Below are 17,343 nucleotides of genomic sequence, written 5' to 3'. Positions count from 1 at the left end.
ACCGTTTTTTTTTTTTTTGTTTTTGTTTTTTAGCTTTTGGGAAAATTCTTTTGGTACACAATGTTAAACATTAATTGATGCCATGTATCTTACAGCATTATAATTATATAAGCAATATGGTAGCTACCACTATATAAACACCGTTGGGGATAGCTTGGGTAAGAGGGTTACTCAAAGTATACTTCACATGTTTTATTGTCTGAGAGATTCTAGCCATACATTTATAAAATCTCTCTCCAGAGATATGACAATGGAGTAATTTTGTCAAAAGATTTCCTATTAAGGTTTTAGTGTTTCCCAGTATATTCTGAATATACTTATGCTTATGTGCTTATATGGAAATGTGAGGACCTGTATTAATGAGTGATATTACCCCCAAATACTCCCAAAGAGCTGAGTTTTGAAGGCTGATCTTAAAGAGTATGATGGGCATAAATTAGTGAAGGGTAGGGCGACAGAGCTCTGACTACAGCGGGGTGACAGCAGGGAGGAGTCACTAGTGGAAATTCACATCACAGCATCTTCCGTTTAGGGTGAGAGTTCAATGTACCTTGAGAATGAAGCATCTAGGTATTGTGCTTTTGTGCCTCTTCCAGCAGATTTTTTAGTTCATAATTTTCCTCTGGCCATGGTTGTAAGATATTTATGCTCGACTGTGTTCATTGTTTTTTGTGAACTTATAAAAATTGCTTTTTTATTAGTCTATAAAAGCCATGTTTGGAGACAGACTAAAATAAAAATTAATGCAACTTATCACCCTACAGCACGAGCAAGTGCCTGTTTCGGTCTCTTATTTAAGCACCGCAGATGCATTGAAACCTAATAAAAATTGTTCCCTGGCCCATCAACCCTAACCAGGGAGCAAGAAGCTGAAATCAGTGAATTGCCCAAAACCAAAAGGGAAGTCTTTTGAGATCTGCATTGTAAAAACTCTGAGAAGCACTATGTTCTGACTGCAGCCATAAAGTCTGGGCTTTGTGAAGAGGTATATATTTATCACTTAACAAACATCCTCCTCCATCACTTTGACTTAAAAAAAAAAAAAAAGAGTCCTTTTGGTTGACATACCTCACTTTGGCTTTAAGATCTATCTTACTGAACACAGAAGGAGGCTGCATTCTCTGTGGTCCTTAAGTGGTAATTGCAAGCAGCGAGCTAGCTGAGATTTGCCAGTTTACAGCACGTTCAACAGCTATAGCCCCCTGTCCGTGAGGGCGTTCACAGTGTGATAGGAAATGCACCAATGGACCAGGTTGACAAAATCATAGCAACCACGACAATGAGAATTATTATTACTATTACAAAAATAAAAACAAACGAAAACATAGCTCTGAGCCCTGCAGACGTGACTGTTTCCCAGGAGACAGCCTGGGCCTCCCCGCTCACCTCTGAGTGGCGTCTGGGGGTACACTGCAGCTTGCCAGCACTTGCTGAGTGAGCCCTGTCACCGGCACCCAGAAAGCTGAGGATGAGCGGGACAGTGCAAAGTAGAAGCTGCTTTTTTCCCTTGGCTTTTCCATCTAGTCTTCTCATGAGAAAGAAAGGCCAATAGCCTTCAACAGGCCAATGCTTCCTGCAGCGTGCTCACCTCCCTTGGTCTCCAGGCCCCTGGTCTGGGTTAGGGATCTTAATGTGGGTGCCATGCCCTTGTTTTCATCAAAAGCAGCCCTGGGTGTGGGGGTGGGGGGGGGCACAGAAGGATGTGAGGGAGAGATACTGCCCCGATGCTTTTTCCTTCAGGTTGCTTTTCAGACACATTCTCAAGGACATGTCAACCTTCAAATGAGTATTTTAATTCCTAGAGCCCACTCTTTTCAGCTGGCTCTCCCATCCCTTACTTGAACCATGAAAACGAAAAGCTGTGTCTGTTTAATCTTTAGGAAAAGTATGCTGGCCCTCCCAAATGTGATAAGAAGTTGGTTAGAATGATCTGGGTGTTAAAGCGATCACAGTGGAAGAATTCTAGCTAAATGGATACCATCTGTCCCCCCAGAGCGAGCACGTCTTGTCCAGCTCCTGACCCTGTCATCTCTGAGCTGTTGCTCTTGGGGCTCAGTCCCTGAATAGACGCCTGGGGTTCCCAGGATACAGACGGATTGGTTGTGCAATGAAGACTTTATGAGAAACTCTTCTCCCCCCTTTTCCTAAGGGCCTGAAATCAGCAAGCCAAAACACATTTTATCCTAATATAGAAAAGAATTAGACAGCAGACGCTTCTTCACAGCAGTCTGCGTGCTGGGAGAGGGAAAAAAAATGGCGCAGCCCTCCCCCTGGCAAGAGTTAAGGCTGAGTCATCGTGGGAGTGTTTGCGGTAAAATCACATCTTTCTCTTAGATAGTGGGACTATTATCACTGGGTTACGGACAGCTAGTCCAGAGTGACTGGTGAATCCACTCCTTTGCACCACATAAAAGACTAAGTCTTTGGCTCCAAGGGAACAAAACATACAAGACTATTACTGTGAGAGGAGAGCAGATAGGAGGACACCCTGGAAAAAGCTGGCTGAGATCAAGATGCGAGGAGAGCCAACAAAGTAATGAAGAAGATTTGTTTTCTTCTTGAACTCAGGGTGGGGATTTGGGTCACATCTCATAATCATGTGAAAACAAAAGGTCACCCCAATGAATGATTTTCCCAGAGGCCCCCATGAGACAGGCTGCAAAATCAATTCTATGTCATCCAACCAAAGACCACCACTAGGGGCTGGGATAATTTCTTTGGCTTGGTGAGTGAAAGTATAATTTTTTGTATTACCTCATTGTCCAGAGGCTTATTCAGATCAGGAAGGGAAAGAGGAAAGAAAAGAGAGTTTTTAGTGAGGAACCTCCTTCAGTATTGGAATTCTTCCATTTCCATTCACTTATGCCCAGCACTTGCCATACATGTCTACCTTGACACTTGTTACTTGCCTTTTCTCTCATTTAATCAATTCTTCCAATCGGCCCTTGTTTGATCTTTCTAAAAGATTAATTTGTCTCCTGAAATCCCTTCCACTGCCAGCTCCTCATTAACTATCAAGAAAAGTCCATCTTCTTCAGCATGAACATCTTTGAAGTATGGATGCTCCCTGACTCTTCCAGTCCTACCTCCACTAGTGCCCTTAACAGTCCTCTGATCCAAGATGACTTTCTCCTCACTATTCCTGAGAGGTGCCACCTTCGTTTCTATGGATTCAATCCCTTGATTATCTTGTTCCCATCAAAAGTGGGTTCATCCTTCTATACATCTGTCCGTCCAGATATCTGTCCTCCAAGCCTCTCCTTCAACATCATCTTCAGTGCTCCTCCAGCTACAGATCGTGTATCTCTGCATCCTTACAGCGGCTCATAGTTACACGTTCGTAACGTTAGCACTTCATTCGGGCTTACTTGGATTTTTACAACATTATTGTGTGTTTGCACAGAACGTCTTTCCCATGGAGAATGAATGCTCTTCTGTGACATGGACTGTGTCACAAGACATTTTTATATTCTACATAACATCTCAAACAGTTCATATAAATATTCAAAATATTTTCCCCCAAATCCTTTCGGAATGTAGCCTTTAAACTTCATTGCCAGCCTTTGGAAATGGGAAAATAAAGCCCAAATGAAGCAAATAATCAGAAGCTCTTTTAGAGTCACCGTCGAACACTGTTATGCATCTATTTCTTCTCCCTACTAGGTCAAGAGATCACAGGAACCTTTGAGCTGGCTGGGACACTTGATGGCACCAAGCCAAACCCTTTCAGTGCAGAGACGGGTATGTGGTGGATCTTGACTGAGGTCACAGTCATTAGTAGAGTGGGGACTGAGAAACCACATCTCTAGACTCACAGTATTTTCTTCCCTATTTGTTTATACTTCTTCTTGCCCTAAGCCTTCCCATGGCTGCTGGAATAATAAACATTATTCATTTGATTTCAGGAAAAAAAAAAAGTAAAGCATAAGGGAGGGAACACAAAATTTAGGCTTTGCCTGAAATAGCCCTCAGTTATATTTTCAATGCTTTAAGAGTCTAGTGCATGCTTGTCAATTATGATTGTCTGCACTCTGATTCTGTCTCAGTCTTTCCTTTGTGACATTTTAGACGTTGTGTTGGATCTAATCAGCATTTGCTTATGTCACTAATTACGCTCCACTGTCAAAGAAGGGCCCCATTCTGTCTTTCATGTGGCTCGGCTGCTGTTCATTGTTCTGTATTCTACCTGAGATAGAGCAGAAGTCCAAACGCTGGGCCTAGGAAAGCTACTATGTCAAGGAAGTTTCTATGACAATGCTGGTGAAATATTCAGCAGCAGACAAATGCTCACAGTGCAAGAAGAAGCACAGACATTTGATCCACTTCAGAAATAGTCTAAGGTCACTAGTTTTATGCTTTAGGATGCCAAAAGGCATTTCTAGAAGGAATACATTTAAAATATCTATATTGTGTTAACGAAAGGATTTTAAAGCAAGATTCAAAGGTCCTAGAATCCAGCTTTTTATCAAGACACTGGTCATTCATTTCCTTGAGTGCCAGTTTCCCCATCAGATGAGAATTACACCAGTTCTGCACAACTCATGTATTTGCTTTTATTGCTAGAAGTATATATAAAGGTATATGGAAATTTTATTTACACATTGCATTTACTTTGTGGGTCATAAGAAAGATTTTCCCCTGGGTTGGAATTTATTTTACTGGTTATGTGATACAAATTTCCATGTGCATTAGCTGGGAAGACAATAATAATAAGATTTCTATTCTTTAAATCAAGCTACAAGACAGATGGAATCAACCATATAGTGCACAACTTTTATACTTTGTGTTTCTATGTTGTTTTCCCTCCATTTCTCTCCACTCCCCACCTTCCATTACCCCTTTTTGATCACTGTCAGTTGAGGTACTATTTTTTCTTGTCCTTATCCCCTAACTGGTTAGTTTCACAACTGACAGAAACTACTTTGGAGAGATCCTCACAACACACAAACTATGTATGAATCTGACAGTCCCTCAGTGCATTAGAGATGAATGCACACAGGATAATGGCAGAGCAGCAGACAAATAACCAGCAGTCTGGCTCACTTACACTCAAGGGGTTTCACACGGTGGGGTAGCTACGTGTCCATTTATTGCACCTTCATTGTAGCCACTGATTTAGTCCACTTAACCCTTTGAGTTTCTCCGTGAATGCCCACACATCATCTCATGATAAGCGAGATTTGCAGAACTGAGCAAAAATCCCTTACTTGCTCTCCCATAATTACCTTCAGAATCACCACAGGGCAAATATAATCAGTGTTTCTGCAGAGCGGCTTTTTTCATATGTACAAAGGTAATCTTGTTAATATAGTTACTTATAATCTAAGTAGGTCTCAATTTCCACTTTCAGCTAAGATAAAATGTTTTACAATAAACTCTTCAGTGATGAGATATGAAAAAAAATGGGGCAAATGAAACAACTGCAAACTTAAATCTAAAATAATATATACCACTTACACTAGCTCCAAAAGTTTCAAATACCTAGGAAAGATGTGCAAGACTTCTGCAGTGAAAATTAGAAACATTAATGAGAGAAACTGAAGGACATCTAAATAAATAGAAGCATATTGCATGTTTACAGATTGAAGACAGTATTTTCAAAGTTTCAAATTTCCCCAAACTGATCTATATAGTGACTGCAATTCCTATCAAAACCCCAGAAAGTTTTGTTGTTGTGTTGTTGCAGTGGGAGATTGTCAAGCTTATTCAAAACCGAATATGTAAACGAAAGGCTATCTTGAAGAAAGATAAAGTTGGAAAACTTACACTACCAGATACCAAACTTATTCTAAAACTTTATAATTAATATGATGTGGCACTGGCCTAATGAAACACATACAGCAATAGAAGAGCATGGAGCATCCAGAAACAGCCCCACAAACACGTAGTCTCCTGAAGTGTAGCAGAGCTGTCACTGCAACGCAGTCAGGGAACAGACTGTATTTTCAATGAATGATGTTGGGTGAGACATATATTTACAGAGGAAAAATCAATATAATTTATATTTCAAGGTGGCTTATGGATCTAAATGAAAAAAAGTAAAAACCCTAGGGCCCCTAGAAGGTAACACAGAATATTTTCATCAAATTTGGGTAGAAAATGATTTCTTAAATGGGACCCCAAAAGCACCAATCATAAGAAAAATTTTGGCAAAATGGGCAAAATTTAAATTTAAATGTATGTTCAATAAAAGGCACCATTCAGAGAATGACGAGGCAAGCTACAGAGAGGGAGGGAGAGAGGGAGACACATGTGGCAAGGGAGACACATGTGGCAATGTATACACGTGACAAAAGACCTAGACCAAAAATACATAAAGAACTCCTACACATCAGTAATGAAAAAGCATGCTAGGAGAAAAATGAGCATAAGATTTTTAACAAGCACTTCCAAATGGGCTGCAGACAAATGAAAAGTGTCTACCTTCATTAGCTGTCAAGGAAATTCTACATAAAACTAAAATGTAACCCCCCCTACACACCCATCAATTGGCTAAAATAACAAAGACTGACAATACCAAGACACTGTGAGGACATGGGGCAACTGGAAGGCTCCTGCACTTCCCATGGGTGTGTGAACGGATACAGCTGCTTTGAGAAATAGTCTGGTAGTATCTATGGATGTGTACAACACGCATACCTCATGACCCCAAAGCACACACACAACAGAAATGCCTATGTATCTGTGCCAAAACAAGGATGATCACAGCAGTATTTGTTAAGAGCCCAAATATTGATGGACATTTGACATATTGTAGATACATACAATAGCACGCAGCAGTGAGACTAGCGAGCTGCTGTCACGGGCAGCAATCTGAGTGAATCTCCGCGAACATACGACAGAGTGAAAAAAGCCAGACACAAAAGACCACACGCTGCATAATTCTGCCTCTATCTATTTCAAACACTGGCTACCTAACACCATGGAGATAAACGTCATGAGAGTGATTACTTTCGGGAGCAGACTGCACGTATGGGCAGGGCAGGCAAGGAAGCTTCTTGGGTGCTGGTTAATGTTCTATTTCTTGAACTGGGCGATGGTTAGTTTAGGAGAGTGTGTTGACTTTGTGCAAATTCATCAAACTGAGAAGTTAACATTTTTGTACTTTTCTGTGTGTATGTTACACTTCAGCAACAGTTTTCCTAAAAACAGATCAGAACTCCCATGCCCTTATTTCTACTATTCACTCTAAATCATTTAATTCAACTACTGTTGCTCTCTAAAACTGCTGTGCAAGATCTGTGTCGTATATAAAACTTTGCCTGAAATAATCAGGAAATCCCAACTTTAAAGGTTTCATGTTATTGTCTTTTAAAAATCAACGCACATACAATCAAGCTGTCAAGGACCCAGCTTGCCTAGTAGAGATAGGGAGATTCAGATCAAGAAGAGAATTTTAATATGGTCATGCATTATCTATAACCTGTAGGGTGAAGAAAGATAAGAATTGGAGTGGACTTCACTGAAAATAGCCTTGTGATAAAAACAAGTCACTTTATTTCAATGACACTCACTTCCACTGTGATTTTTATCTTGTGCTTATTTAGTTTCTAGGCCCAAACCAAGAAGGTTTTTTTTTCCCTCTTTTCATTCTTTTTTTCTTTCTTTTTTTGATTCTTCACTTCTGCAAGGTCAGTGCAACCTAATGGAACTGCCCTTGTAGCTGCTCTGCACAATGTCACTGAACACACAGTTGGGAAGGAAAGCAGGTGTGAAGCTAAACCTATCTGTAGTCTGAACTACTTACTCTGAACTTGAATTTCAAAAACAATGTTTGAAGTGATGCTGATGTTATTTTGATTCACTATCCTTAGAAGCAGCCCTGTCTCAGCTCAGACTTGCAAGCCAGCCACAGAAATTAAACAAAACAGAGTCTCCCGGGATGATCGATGAGGGAGAGAGAAAAGATGCAGATTATCATTCCGCAGACCAGCAGAAGTGCATGTTTTTTATGTAAAAGTTTGAATGTATTGTCATTGCCAAGTAAAAGCTCGCATCTTTAGTTTCCAAATGATACTCTTCTCATACATTTTAAGTACTACGCAAAGTTTGATTCACCCAGTTGCCTCACCTACAATAGTAATCTGATTGCTCCTGTAATTCCTTTCTGGTTTCTCTTGTCTTGTTGCCCTCACTTTATACTTGGTTATCAAAATATAAAGACAGCGCCACCTTGAAGCAATATTCTCCAAAGAAGAATAGAATAAAATCATTTGGGGGCATTTTTTGAGTGTTAACTTGAAATTTCTAAGTAAGGAAATATAGAACTGATGGGAGTGAGAGATAAAAGGGAGGAAAAACCATACTTAAGCTAATCCTAAGGGACTAGAATGATGACATCTTGTTGTAACCAGGATTCTCCAAACTGGTGATAAGGAGTGAATATATGGATTTTCTGGTCATTTAACTCAAGGATGTTTCCTCCACTACAGTTCAGTGTGTACTTTTAGAAAACTTCAGTTTCCCAGAGACAGGGGTGGACACTAATGAGGCCGTGTTAAATTTACTGTGATCAAATTACTCACTATAGGTGAAACTGGAATTCTACTTCCCTAATTTAACAAGTCATAAACTGGAATCATCAGAAAAAGGACAAAAATAATACCTATTTAGTAAAAGGCTATTCCACAGAAAGTCTGTTCATAAAAAATATAAACTTAATTTAAAAGAATTTTTGTGGCTAAAACTGTGTTTTTTAAAGCAATGAATAGCCTCAATAGCAAACTCACACCACCAACTCAGCCTTGCTTACGGACCAAGCGGTTTCCGTCATCTCTCCTCATCTATGTGCTTCCTGGTGAGAAGCCCACTTCCATGAATTAATTTCCTATTTGAAGTCACAGCAACTTTTTTTCTATCCAGAGTCCTTTCAAACCAATTCAGCACATGCTGACTTGCTCTAACATATGTATCACTGTATGTGCTGAGACTAAGAAATGCCCCTCCCCTCACCATGACAGCATTTGATCACGTGACACGGGGCAGCGATGGTAAGAAAAAAGGCACCAGTGTGTGAAGCTACTGATACGAAACACACCCTCACCGCAAAGGGAGTGGTTGTACCAAGTCTCAAACCATATACTGTATCTTTCTCCATGAAACATTGACATATGCTGCTATTCATACATTCATGCCTTCCTGTAACCAATTCGGCAATATTGGAAAGTTGTTAGAAGGCAGCTTTTTCCAAAGATAGTACTTTGTGATGTGTACGTGTGCATGAGTCCTTTGCCTGAATACTTTAACCAAGAAGAATGGGCATTCATTGTGCTCCAGTCAATGAAATAAAGAATTTAGGAAATAATGCATTCTGTTACATCATGTTTCTGCCATGTAAGATTTTTAATCAAGTATATGACTTTATATTTATGAATCTATATTTGCAAATAATCAGTGCTATTGGCAAACCAGAAAACTTAGATGTAACTTTCATCTTTATGTTTTTGTAAATCCAGTGCTGCTGACTCTAGATTTTACTGAGGGGTTAGACAACACAAGTTATTCCACTGAGTGGAAAATGAAGAGCTTCTGACCCCAGCTTTCTAATGCTGTACTTGGCTTAGTATACGTGGAAGCAAAATTATATATACATAAGACTCACATTTGCATCTCATAATCTGTACATTAATATGTAGTTTCCAAGCAAAATGAAATTAAGTTTAATTTTTAATAATCTGTGTTTGCAAAAGGCAAAGCTACAAGTTATGTGACCTGGTTCATCAGGATAGGTAATCAATGGATTATATGAATTTATAGAAGTCAAAGATTGAAAAGAAAGTTATGGTTTATATTACATGTTATACATTAAATCTGAAACCTAAAGAAGTTCAATTACTTGCGCAAGTTCATACAACTAGCCAGGGCAAAACAAAGACTAAAAGAGAGGGCTCTCAATTTCCAGTCCATTTCTTACATCACTACACCATGCTTCCCTTAGAATGTTAGATTTTCATATCAATAGCTTGATATTTCTTGATCATATATCACGGAAATTTTCTTAGTGGTTATTAGGAAAATACATTTATATGAGAAAGTAACTATTTCACTGCAGTTGTTCTGGGCTCCAGTGGAAAGTAACAGTCTGCAGATTCCCTTGCAACTCAGATTCAGAATGCGTTACAATCCCCTGGAGACATTTTGCTGTGGGGCCTTACAGAGTTTGGCCAGTCAGGAATGAGCCCAGAAATAAACTGGTAACTAAAAGATGGTACACTGAACCCCACATAATGTGAGGCTATGGATCCTCTGCCAAGAGTGGGGTCTGTGATGTTTGCTAAACTCTGAAACTTTTAGCATCATAAAATCCAGGATAGGGAAGACATCCGGAGCCCTCTTGAATTTTAAACAGATCTCGGTTGTAGAGAATCCTTTTTGAGTTTTTGACAATTTCTTTTTAAAAAATTACATGTGATGGGGATAGAGCTCATTTCAGCTAAGTCTTACCTTGAGAACTAGAAAGTAAAAGATACAACTCTTCTTTTTTGTTTCAATTAAAAATACCAATTTGACATACTCTACTCATAATTACCAGGTAGTCATCTACCCAAAGGGCACATAGCCATGCATGTATTCACTCTAAGGACTGGCTCTGTCTCGTGATCTTCACATAAACCAGTCAGAAGAAGAAGAAATGCTCAAAGACTGTTCCTACTAACTGTGTGGAAGGAAGGACTACTAAGAAAAATGAAACAAGAGGAGAAGCAGGTGAGTGTGCACGGGCCCAGCTGACACATTGCTCACTGATCCATTAGTCCAGCCAGGATTTATTAAGGAAATACGATTTTCTTGCAAAGAAAAACTCCAAAAAGCAAAACCCCCAAAACTCACAGCCTAATAGCAGAAATAGATAATCAAAGCGACAAAGAAACAGATAATTATTTCCGGGTGGGTATCCTGGTGGTGCCTTCCAGCAGACAGGTTGAAAATGCTCAGCTTGGGGATGAAGTAAGAACTTACAGATCTGTCTATATGGGAGAGGGTAAACAAAGGGTAAAAGAGGGTTAAAAAAAAAATCTTACAAATGGCAGCAGAATCCCTTTTAAGGTGGGAATTACAGTTTTTGGAAAACATAACTTAAGTGCTTGGGGGAGAAAGTGGGATTCTTCTTGTTGGTTGGCTCCAAGGTCTACACGAATAAAGCTAAGTTGCTTTGTTAGATAAAAGGTAGTGTGTGTGTGTGTGTGTGTGTGTGTGTGTGTGTGTGTGTGTGTGTGTGAGAGAGAGAGAGAGAGAGAGAGAGAGTGAGTGAGTGAGTGAGAGTGAGTGATTTGGTGGAGGGGAGGGCTGTGCAGGGTGGGGAAGACAGAGAGATCCCAGAGCACGCCTAAAAGTGTGGTCTGTGGGGCTCCAGGAGTTCTGATATCCTGTCAGAAGTTTAAATCACTTACAAAATGATACTGAAATGTTATTTATTTTCACTCATCGCATTGGCATTTATACTATTGGTACAGAGGCAGTGGTGGGTAAGACTGCCAGGGCCTTAGTGTGAATCCAGCCAACGGCAACACATGTTTTTTTTAAAGCTAGTTTCACTTAAGGATGTCTTTGATGAGGCAGTAAAAATTGCTAATTAATTAAATCTTGATTCTTGATACTTCTCCCTTTCTGAGTATGTATCTGGGAATATATCTGGCTAGATTTCCTTTATAAACTTCAACCAAAACTATTAAAATAGAATGCAGAAACAGATAGGAGAATCAGTCATTTTCTATTATAAAGGCATTTAAAAGGTGTGCAAGAATGTAAAATAATGCTATGCATCCTGTGCTGTAGAGTGGCTGTGCTGTCCAATGGGCAGAGGCCACAGTCACATGTGACTGTTTACATTTAAATTAATGTAATTGACCATATAAATGAATTGATCTGTTTCCCAGTCTCGCTAGGCGTACTTTAAGCGTTCCATGGCAACTATGTGGCTAGAGGCTACCATATGAGGCAGCATAGAAAACATTTCCATCATGAGAACATTCTACTGAGCAGCACTGTTACAGTACACATACAGTTGACCTCTGAACAACCAGGGGGTTAGAGGTGTTAACCTTCTGTGCAGTGAAAAAATCCAAGTACAATTAATAGTTGGCCCTTGGTATTTGTGGTTCTTCTGTATATGCAGTTCCAAATCTGCAGATTCAACCAACCTCAGATCGTGTAGTACTGTAACATTAGTGGAAAAAAAAATCTGCATTTAAGTGGACCCATGCAGTTCAAACCCATATTGTTCAAGGGTCAACTGTATATGTAAAGATGACTTTGGGGTCTATGTGCTTCTATACTAAGAGCAAGTTTCTAAGGAAAAAAGTAAACTTCACAAGTTTTTAAGGAAAAAAACTGAAATGTATTTCCATTTGGAATGTATAAAAATCAGCATTATTTCCATACATCTGATCTCCATTCTCCTCTCCAAATTCACTTCCTTTGGACACCTGGACTCTCAGATTCTCACTGTCATTGTCACTCAGAGAATCAGAGGAAGCAGGCACCCCTTTCTTTACTTTACAGCCTAGAAGGTGTCAACCTCAGCATGTCCATAAGCAATAAAGTCATCTTTAGTCAGGAGTCCCTGGAGTTAAGTGGCTCTTATGTAAATGGGAGGGGAAAAAGCCAGCAGACATTTCTTTCCAGCATGAATTCAAATGACTCCCTTAAATGAGCCATTCTGATGGCACATTTGCCCCCAAATACAGTTACCTCTTCTATGGCCAAAGTCTGCAATATTTCTAACGTGCATTTCTGATTATATGGCTCTTCCTTGGAGTTTGCAAGCTTGTTAGAAAGTGGGATGAGAGACTGCCTGCTAGCAGATGCCAATGGTTTACTTTCCCAATATTTTCTCTTCCTGGGATAACAACCATCATCATTCTCTTTTTAGGAGACAGAAACCCATGCACCAAAATTTGTGTGCTGTTATTCGCAAGGTAACGATACTGGAATGTTTACTCTCACGCTGGTGTTAATTAGTTCACAGCATATTTAAGTCTGGGAACAACACAAGTCAGCTAACATCTCCAAAGGACATCTTTTACACAGCTACATTATGTTCTCACAAAACCCAAGCAGCACTGCCAAGACACCAAGGGTGCCTGGTAAACACGGTTTTGGCAGAGTGCAGAAGGATTTTCCTCAACTGGCAACCCGGCAAATCCAGGTTTACAAACGTGCCACCCTTGGTTAATTAGTGACAGTGTTGGCTTTTAATTTAATTTGAAGCAATGTGGGGGAAAAAAATCAGGGGGGGGGGGAATGTGGATAAACAAGCACACTAGTCTCACTGTTGGAGAAATGAAGTTACACAAGCATGAATGATCCAGTCCCGCAAAGAGTGTGATGGATGTGGTTGCTTCTGAAACACAAGAACATCTGGCTACACTGCACAGCTGAGGCAGGAAAAAAAAAGAAGGGTCCAAATTCATGGCCACATTTCTGTCAGAGACATCCGGCAAACAGATGGCACTGGTTCCAAATAAAGTCCCTTAGACGTGCTGAGAGGTTTCTGAAAACTCGTGTGCTTATAAAGGCATTCTTTTTTCCCCCTTTATTTCCAGCTCAGTAACTTGTCATCATCTCTTCTCTCTCACTATCTTCAGAGCAACCGTATTTCTGAAGACAGAGGACTGAAGAGGGTCTGAATCATATTCTTGATCAAGCCTGGTCTCACGTGATGAGGAGAACAGTGTCCTGTAATGAGGGGGTCTCTCAGTCTAGGCTACAACCTACTGTTATGAGAATCAAAACTTCCCACTTAAGGGAGGGGTTACCAGACTGTAATGGCCAGCAGGAGCCGGACACTTGTGCGCCAGACACTGGATTAAGTGCCTTTTTCATCCCGTGTGATCTCTGCTGCAGCTTTTTGTGGTGGCTACTATTAGGATCACAATTTTAGAAATGAGGAGATTCAGGGACATGTCCGAACATATCCCATGTTATGGCAAATATAACATTCATTCTTAGGTCCCTCTTGGGAAGAACGGGTTCTTAATCACTTCCCTGCTTATGAATATCTGGGGAAGATGATGCACTTTTTGTTTCAGGTGGGCAAGTCTCAGGCAATCAGAAGATGAGACATACCATTTGGAATAGTGAGTTGCTGGAGTCAGTCTCCTGAACAGAGAACAATATACTGTGTGGCAAATACATCTAGGATCTGAAATTTAAGAGGGATTTTTGCTTCTGCCTGTGATCTGATTTTCATCTAGAAGATCCTTTCAGAGTGGAAGGGGGTGATGGGAACAGAATGCAGCAGCTGAGGCTTCTTGGAAGCACAGTGGAAACTGGCGTCTGCTGGAGGACTTACAGCCCTCCAATGGGTATGACCAGCCCCCTGGGGGCTCACACACTGCTGGGGGCTCACACACTGCCCCCTACCTGTCCCTAACTGAAAGCAAACTGGAACAGGGTTAATCCTAACAGAAAAGGACCATTCCAAGGTTCACTCGCTCCCTTTCTCATAGGTGATCATGAACGTCCACCAACATCCACAGCATCCATGCAGATGAGATATACGAGAAATTCCAAGCATACATGTAGAAGGCGTAAAAGTGCCCTGCCCTCAGTGACGTATAACCATATCGGCCATCCTATAGTTCTTAAAATCAGACAAGACACTGGCAACTGGTGATACTTTCAGTAAGTGTGACTCTCATGATCTAATTCTTTCATTTGCCGAAGAGGATCTGGGATTAAGATCCTTCTGCTGGAAAAAGGCTTAAAAAAGCAAGAGTGATGTTAGTATCGTTGTGTTATGTGTGTCATATAATTTTTGAGACACAGACTTGCAGCCTAACTTGATAGTGCCTATATAAGGCAAAAGAATACTTTGCATGTTTTCAGACTTCTGACATGGTAAAAAAAAATCCAGAGTAACTTGGTCTGGTTTTTAGATGTTTGCAGTTACCCTGGTGCATTAGAGTGGCAGCAAAGAATGAGAAAACCTGGACTTCAGGTCATAGAAGATAATTTCAGAACTGTAAGAAAAAGACTGTCTTCTCCCAAGATTCATATCATTATACATGTAGCAATAGATGTGAAGATAAAGAAATGTCTTAATAAATTTACATGGTATGAACTCAGAATGCTGGTTTTGTAGCTTATGGAACATGTTTATAGTTGTTACTTCTTTTTCCATCCTCACTTCAGAGGGGCCAGGAGCTATTGCTGATTACCACGGAGACTACAGCAAGCATGACGCTGGGCGAAAAGTTATTAAGGGGCCTCCTTACTGTGCTTAACACCAGGGGCAGCGTCATGTGTAGTGGAGGCTTTGTGCACAGAGCAAGGGGCACTCCCTTTGGAAGCTAAGGAAGTCATTAACTGTAAAAAGAAACAAACAAACAAAAAACAGCTTTAAATGAACCCCAGTCTGTGGAAGTGCTCTGGGTGGGGGAAGACAGTCATAATCATGACTATAATAACTGGTAACATTTAGCAAGTGTTTCTGAGTGTTCCAGGCAAAGTGCTTCAACCCTTATGGCCATTAACTCATCACAGTAATCCTCCTCCGTAGGTTCTCTAATTATTCTCGTTTATCATTTGAGGTAAAGGAAGCCCAGAGAGGTTAAAATTTGCTCAAGATCAAATCTTGCAAAACTAAGCTTGAAATGGATGGAATCTGGATTCAAGTTCCAGTCCATCTGAATGTCAGAGCCCTCGGATTTCACTCTTATCTTCCACTGAGTGTATGAGGGCCCTCGGGGTAGGATGAACATATACGTCAACAGCCATGCTGGGACACATGTGAAGTGAAAGGAGGTGCTACTGATATTTCTAGCAGGACACCAGGGCAAAGTGGGGTACGTGACCATACCACTTAAGAAGGGAGCTGACAGGAGATGGACACTTGGCTGAGAGAGATGAGCAACCTGGATCCAGTTGGATATTAACATATGTCAACGCGGCCCAGATTTTAGCAGGAAAATTTTCAAGAGAGCCCACTACCCAGATAGGCAGCTTCCTGTCATCTGCGTGAAATGCATACCTGCTTAGAAAGTTAGCATCTTCTTGCCTTTTGTCTAGTTTTTCACACCTTTCTCTTAGTTTCATTTTGTGCTGTCACCAGCATTTTTTAAAATTGAGAACATTTTGCTTTTAAAGTATTTACTACCTTTTCTAGCTCAGGTTGTCATTAAAATAAGTTGTTTTATATAGAGACGCTAAGGCAGAATTACAAAATCTTTGCACCCAAATGACCATTTCCAAATGGTTTGGTTTGGTTTTTAAAGTCTCGGCTTTAATGAAAATGTGCTCATAGCAATTGACTTAAAATGTTAGTTATCCCAGGACACAGGAAGCTGACGTCGGGGGAAATATCACATAAAGCAGTAACAATTCTTGCCGTTCTCTTCCTGCACATTGCCTGCCCCAAGGCAGCATACACATAACAGTAGCATGTCTTTTAAGCACAGCTCCAATATCGGAAGCTCAGATCACATCTGACACTGTGGACCCACTCACTACCCTCTGTCCTGAAACTTTGCTCTAATGACTTTCTGGCACTTCCTTCCTTCCTTCCTCTACCTGTTCCTCCTCTGACTTCTCTGTCTTTTCTCTTACGCCCTCTCCATGTTGTCCCTGCCCCTGGATCTCACTAGTGGCTTGCCGTTCCTTGTTTTTCTCTGTACATTGTGTCCTTTGACAATCTCATCTGGTTTCATGGAAGCAGTCAGTATTTCCATGTGGTGCAAGACTTCCAAATCTTTATTTCCAGCTCTGGCATTCTCTCCAAAACTCTAGAACTCTATCTATCTAAAACTTCCTATCAAGATAAACTTCTGGCATCTCAAATGCAATGCATCCAAAGCTGGTCTGCCCAGCTCTCTCTCCAGAGCACACTCTCCCCAGATCCTCTCTATTCCAAGCATGCCTCTTCCCTTCAATTTCCTTTTTGCAATAACACATTACCTAAGTCACAATCTTCACATTCTTCACCTTTTCCCCTCTAACATAAAATCCATTGCCAAATGCTCCCAGGTCTGCTGCTTCAATACATCTCAGATCTATCAATTTCTCTAATTTTTTCTAGACTACCTTGTTCAAACACTTACTACCTCTCACCAGAAATAGGCTAACTGGTCTCCCCAACTCTTAACTTCTCTCCTCCTCATATTCGTCCTGTGTAGCAGCAAGATTAAACAAGGTAAAGAACAGTTTGGATCATATCATTTCTTCAAATTTCAATGCAAACAACATAAGTTACTCTATACTGTTCATATTTCTCAGTCTGGCATCCACTGATCCAATGCTGATGTGACCCTACATCATTAGTCAGATCTTACTTGCCATGACATTACTCTGAGAGTCCTCCTCTGAGCCCACAAGTGGGTTGCATAGCTCTGCTCTGAGCTTTCACAG

General features: G+C 40.6%; 1 long non-coding RNA gene across 1 annotated transcript in view; it reads right to left on the bottom strand.

Moving 5' to 3' along the window:
• Positions 1–17,343, bottom strand: part of LOC116658217 — a 365,338-nt gene that overhangs the window by 47,395 nt on the left and 300,600 nt on the right. The gene's annotated exons all lie outside the window — the stretch shown is intronic.

Source organism: Camelus ferus, chromosome 20 (assembly GCF_009834535.1).
Source record: "Camelus ferus isolate YT-003-E chromosome 20, BCGSAC_Cfer_1.0, whole genome shotgun sequence".
Classification (NCBI taxonomy): domain Eukaryota; kingdom Metazoa; phylum Chordata; class Mammalia; order Artiodactyla; family Camelidae; genus Camelus; species Camelus ferus.
This window is presented reverse-complemented; position numbering and strand designations above follow the sequence as displayed.